This window comes from Corvus moneduloides, chromosome 5, assembly GCF_009650955.1.
Source record: "Corvus moneduloides isolate bCorMon1 chromosome 5, bCorMon1.pri, whole genome shotgun sequence".
NCBI classification, from domain to species: Eukaryota; Metazoa; Chordata; class Aves; order Passeriformes; family Corvidae; genus Corvus; species Corvus moneduloides.
In genome coordinates, this window is record NC_045480.1 from 6,923,367 (window position 1) to 6,929,993 (window position 6,627).

A 6,627-nucleotide genomic window follows, 5' to 3' on the forward strand; every position below is an offset into this window, starting at 1 on the left:
TCCCTTTCGTGTATAGTCGTGTGTTCTTCGATCATATCAATTTCATTCTTGTTTTGGACGCTTCAGTCGCTACTCAGTTTGAATTAGCTGCCAGGAAAAAAAAAAAAAGGGGGGGGGCGGTAGGAAAATAGAGAAAGCATAAAAGGAAAATTAGATTTTTTTTTGTCTTTGAGGCTGGTGACACATACAAGGACAGGTCCTTTGCAATTACCGCGGGCAATGATCCTTTAGAAAGCAGAAATTAAAAGTTGGGAGAAATAATGGGTAAAACAATCAGCTTGTAATTTTGGTAGGTCTTGGACATGATTAGTCCATCAGCGGGCTGGGCCCAGGGGAGTCCCGCTGAGCCGGAGCCCACAACAGCCCCCGCTCATATATTATACACCAGCCCTTAGATTTTAATCAGACACCACAACAGTGTCCTTTCTCTTTTATGACTTTATTATGCTTTATCTTTAAATTATAAATCACCTCCTGGGTTGAAATGGTATGTATAATCTCTGATCATGTGTAGGTAATTACCTCTCCCCCTTATCCTGACCTCACCGACGGGGCTGCCACGAACACACAGCGAGAGCGAAGTTTTAATCTGCGTGTGCACACACTCACACGAACCCACACCCAGGGGTTTGTTGGTTTGTTTATTTGTTTGGTAACGGCTCCTCTTTCCTTCCTCCTCCTCCTCCGGCCGTGCCTCTGTTCCCATCTTTTCTTTCGGATAAATTTTCCTCCCATTACTCCTGCCCGCAGCGCTGGGATATTGTTTATGAAAAATAGATGGTGGTTTAGGTAGATGCCAATGATTCGGCTGTATCAGATTCGCTGTCGTACTCGTCTGTATTTGTACTATTTGTGCCTTTTTTTTTTTTTTTTTTTTCAGAGAGAATGAGGTTTATTTGAGGGTAGTGGTGGTAGGAGTATTTTTTATTCCCTGGGTCACTGCGTCTTAGGAAAAAAAAAAAATCCTAATTGTAATTGACTCCTGTGTCCGGGCAGGGACCGTTCCCAGGCGTGCGGAACCCAGAGCGGCGACATCAGCACAAATTCACGGGTGAGCGCTGGGTGCTGGGAGCAGAAGGACCCGCATCCCAAGGGAGCACCCCCAAAACAGAGGCACCTCCTGTTCGCCCCGATGGCTCTCAGGCGCCACCGGCCACCGACAGACACAACCCCCCCTCGCCGGGAGCCGAGGGGGTGCGCAGCGGTGCTGGGCAGGCACTGCCGGGCCCCGTCCCGCCGGGACCCCCAGCCCGCCCGGCGCTTTTGTTTGTTGGCGGTTTAAAGCGAGTGTTATAAAGATGTTCTATTGCTCCTAATCACAATTGATTGTCAATTAGAGCCTCATTTGTGCAATCTCCATCCATCTGCCATCTCTGGTTATCTGTTCACCAGAAAGTTAGCGCTGATTATGGGGCCCTAGATGAGTTGTGACATGTAATATCTCGCCAGTGGTCGGGCCAGGTGACCGGTCCCGTCTTCCTCTCTTTCCATTTTTCTTGCAGGATGGACGAGCAACAGCCTCTCCTGACTCACTCGTCCGTGCGACGCTGTCCTGCGGGACCAGCTGGAAGGGTGCTGGGGATGAGGGGCTGGCAGGGCACCCCCAGACAGGCGCCATCGGCGCCTTGCACAGCTAAGTCCCCGCATTTTGGGCCCGGATCCCTTGCCCTGCTAAGGAAAGCTCCCACGGAAACATTTTCTTCTCCGAAATAAATAGGGAATCACACGGAACACCCTCGCGTTTTTACGAGCGTCCCCGCCGCAGCGATGGTTATCTCTATAGTTAGACTGAATTATACCTGCGGGGAGGTGATATTTCCAGAGCCTGAAGGCACCGGTGGCCAGAGCATCTCCCGGGAGCCGCCAGCCCCTCAGCCACGCCGAGCCCCGTGTACCCCCGGGGGTCGCGCTTGAGGACGGGACCCGATGACTTGGTTCTGCCAGGGCAGGGCAGGTGGGACCTCGCAGAGAGCTCTGTCCCGGCTCCCCTCGGTGCCTGGTCACCCTTCACCCCAAGAGGGAGTCAGGCCGGGCACTCTGCGGGTTCCGGGGTGCCCCCGGCAGCCCCGAAGTCGGGGCTCCCTGCGGGCCGGGGGGTGCTGGGCTCTAAGGAGGGCGTGCCGCTCGCTCCCACGGCTACGAGGGGGTTTGAACTCAATTAGTTACTACCGATTTTCAGAGGTACTACGATATTTCAGCGACCTCCAGATCAACGAACAACCTTTTTCTTTTTTTTTTTTTCTTTCCTTTTTGACTGTTCTTCAGCAATCCTTCTCCCCGTCCCTGGGGGTCTGGAGCTTCGGGTAATTAAGGGCATTTATCGCCGCGGTAAAACAATTTAGCAGCCCTCATTGCGCCGAGAAGGTCACTCTGCTGGATGCACCAGGCGCGGAGGCTCCGCGTCCCTCCGCGCTCGGCGCTGCCCGCAGCCCCAGTACAGCGGGGTCCCGCGGGCGGGGGGCTTTCCACGGCCGTGTCTGCCCGGCTGGGGGGGCCAGGACCCCCCTTGGACTTCTGGACTTCTCCATATTGTTTCCAAACGCAATCGGGCTCCAAGACTCATCTTGTTATGAAGGGGTTACATCATCATCATCATCATCATCATCATCATCATCATCATCATCATCATTATTATTATTATTATTATTATTATTACTACCGCCCCGGCTCCTGAGGGCGCAAGCAGGAGTGGGATCAGCCCCGGAGCCTCGGACGTGGCTCTTGGTGTTATCCTGATTTTGTGCCCCGAGTGTCTCCCCGTGCAGGGCAGAACGGAGGACCAGTGGTCACCTCGGGATGCCCGTCTCTCCTCGGGAAAATGGGGATACATCCATCCTCCCTCCCCCCCCCCCAAGCTAAAATCAGGGAATTAATTAACTCTACCCACGAAGGCAAATGATTCAGGAAGAAAGAAAGATTCTGAAGCAGATCTCGCCCTCTATCAATGCGGTGTCAGGTCCTCATAGTAGAAGATTTAAAAGCCCTGGGGATTCCAGGTTAGAGTAGTAATGAGCTTAATTGAGGTTAATGCTTCCTGCACAGCTCCTTGATTATTAAATTAATATTATCACACACATGAATCATAATTAGAAGTTTAAATAATGCTCTAGGGGAATCCTCGGAGGATCTATTAAACAGTTCCCTTCCCTCTCTCCAGCTCCCTCCCTGCTCCGCGGCAGCCCGAGGGCAGCCCCGGCGGCGGCTGAAGATGGGCTCTGCTGGAGGGGGGCGGAGGGACAGATGCCCCCGAGTGCCACCGCGGGGACAGAAAAAGGGGCAGCGCACCCACGGTCTCTCCTCGCCTTTCAAGCCTCAGCCCGGTGGATCCCCGTTTAACCAGCAGCCCTTCCACGCCCGCCGCCTCCTAGTTTGGGCGCTTATCTCCCAGCACCCGGGAGTTTATATAAAATACTAATAAAGTGCCTTGTTGTCACTTATCGCGGCTGGGATCGGCTCTGCAGGGGCTTTTTCACACACCGCGCGAAAGCCGATCGGTTTTGCTGGCAGGAGGCCGGAGGTGCCGCCAAGAGCATCCCCGGGCCTCCCGCCGGGATGCGGGGCACGGAGGGGGGACGAGCGGGGACATCCCCCCGTCTTGCCCGGGTACCAATCCCAGCTCCCATTCCCGCGGCTCCAGCCCCCGGCACGGCCGTGACCCTCGTGGGACGCAGCCGAGGAAGGGGGTGTCCTTCCTGGCTGCGGGAGGACCCCCGATCCGGCCCCCCATCTCCCGAGCTGGGTGCTGCAGCAGCGCCGGAGACCCACACGTGTGCAAGGACAAGCGGCTCGATTATCATCATTATTATTTAATATTATTGTTATTATTACTACGACTACTCTTTCTAAGGGAAGATTGAAGGACGGGGGGACAGCAGTGGCACACACAGCCCCTCTGCATCGTGGGGGCTGTACATGTAAAGGGAAAAATAAAATAAAAGAGAAATCAGATGGCCAGCACGCACGCAGCTCTCTCTTGCTCTCTCTTTCTATTTATTTTCCTCTCTGTTGCTGAAACATATTGAAGGGGGAGAAAAAGGAAACATTAAGATCAACTGTGAGCCTTGCCGACGGTTTAACGATTTCAAATGAGCTCTGACTCTGGTGAAAATCTGACAATTACCCATCAGGATGGCAGATGATGGTTAAAATTACCAGAAATCAATATTCTCACCGGGTGTCCCAGCCTGATAAGAGAGACCAAGACAATGTTGACTATTAAAGTCGACAGCTTGAGATATTACACTATTAGTTATGCTATTTTTAATAATCTATAATATTTGGGCTATAATTAATTAATTATACGGGTCAGATAATATCTGGGGCTGGAATGAGGTCTGAAGGGTCTATTAAGGTTGGTAATGAGAAAGGAGAAATCTAATCTAAGGACGAGGAGCCGTGAAGGAACAAATATACAACAGACTTCAGATAGAGCGAGAGGGAAGGAGAAGGGCTATTGCAGACTCAGTGCACACACCTCTGCTCTGCTCATCTCCCAGCCAGAGGTGCTGCCCGTGATAGCATCTCCCCCTGCTCCTTTATGCAGGTACCCACTGCCTGTGGAAGAGGCCTGGCTCTCGCTGGGATGCTACAGTCCCAGGGAAGCTAGAGAAGGGGAAATACTGGATGTGTATTAAGGAATAAATGCTAGAAAAAAGGAAAAAAATCCCAAATAAACCCCAACAAGTCATCTGTATCCATCCTGGCCCTGGCCCTAGCAGGAAATTCCTCTTATTACTGGGATGCGGGGACACTACAGGCGGTTCATGAAGTTCAACTCTCCTTCCAAATACTGCTCAGCCTCTGCTCACAGGTAGTGTCTGACACTGTCCCTGGCATCCGAACAGCCTTCAAGCAATGGCTTTAGACATATCTCTACATCCATGCACTAATGGCACATGCATATGTGTGTAAACATCAATGTATATGAATGTATAATATAGGGATATGTAATATAACACATGGATGCTTTTTTCTGTAGATATATAAGGAATGTTCACAAAATACACACAAGAAAGAATAAAAACTAAGTGCATTGTGATGCGCAGATATAAATACATCTGTTTATCTATCTTGAAGTGTTAATGAGTGTTGCATGTATCGGGAACATAAAATGGTTTTATTCACTTCTCTGCAAATGAACTTCAAGTCAGGCCCTGTGCATTATAAACTCACTCCTTGCTCAGCGTTACTAACCAATATTCTAGGTGTGACACTCAGAGCTTTACCTATTTTACATCGATTATAAAAATCACTCCTTCTACTGCTACAGTAATCCTTTTTCTAGGGGTGTATTATTTTTCATATTAGTTCTACCCTTGTTAGTTACAGGAGGGTGTGTTGAACAACATCCTTTTGTACAGAGTGATGAGAACCACATTTTCTAGTTATGCTTAGATTAGCCAGGGTACTAATCCTTTCTTTTTCCAAGTAACATCTTAATTCCATAATTTTCAATAGGCCTCTCTTGGTCATACTTTTCTCAGCACTCTATTTATAAGATAGTCCTTGTCAGGAGCTGGAAACCACTGAAGTATTAAAAAACCTCTTGCAATGGCAGACATCTTTCTGGGACAACCGTTTGATGTAGTTCCACAGGATTCATTCCTTCCCCAATTATCTCTGTTGTTAATTGAAACCCAAAGCCAATTCTGCAGAAGATGCCCTGCCCCATGTCTCCTTTGCATCCAACATGGATATTTCCCTCTTTTTCCCCAGCTGGTGCCTAACCAAGGCAGTTATACAGTGATGAGGTGCCAATCAAAGGCAAAACTGAGAAGCTGCTGGATGGACATGGGAAACAACTTCTGCAGGCACTGCTCACAGCACCTTCTCAGGCAGGAGCAACCCTGAGAGCAAATGAAGGTCCTTACCCAGCAGATAAGGAGGCAGGGAGAAAAAGAGATCCTTCTGTTTTTTTCATTATTTCTTATGTATAGGAGTAAATTAACAAGAAGGACTAAATGCTTTACTCCTAATATTTATTCAAGAGGTTAGCCATGCTGCCAGCACTTAGTGGTTGTGATGGGTTTGTGGAAATGTCTCCAGCTCTCGTTGATGGTTGTGTGATTTTCAAACACAGTCAGAGCTCGGGAAGTGTGAGTGTGCACAGGGCAGTTGGAGGGAGCTAGAACTGAGTCCCCAAGTGTTTCAGGTCAGGTGCAGAGCAAGAAGCCAAACCAGCAGCCGAACAACTTAATTGCGCAGTAGGATAAAGCTGGTGAATTCAATGACGACTGCCACATCCCAGATTTGCCCATATTGACAGATTTCTTGTGTTGCTGATATCCTGAGCTAGAGAAAGTGGTGCCTGGGTCTTTCCGTAGTCAGGTCCCAGTTTTCTGACCAAGTTGTGCAACATCCCAGGATTCTGCCATCTGCTGCAGAACTTCACTAATGTCCCCACAACACTTCTTGTGGTGAAGTTTGTTTTGGAAGGGACACAGCAGCCCCACAAGTTGTGTATATAGTTATGAATCCCTCTTGTCAAAGAAAACCTCAGATGGGTGAGCAGCACTCATCTCTTGTGATTTTGTTATTAAAGCATTTAGAAGTGCAGGTGATAAAGATGTGAGATACACTTAGAATAAAAAGATTACCATTTTAGATATAATCTAGAGAGTTACGTCA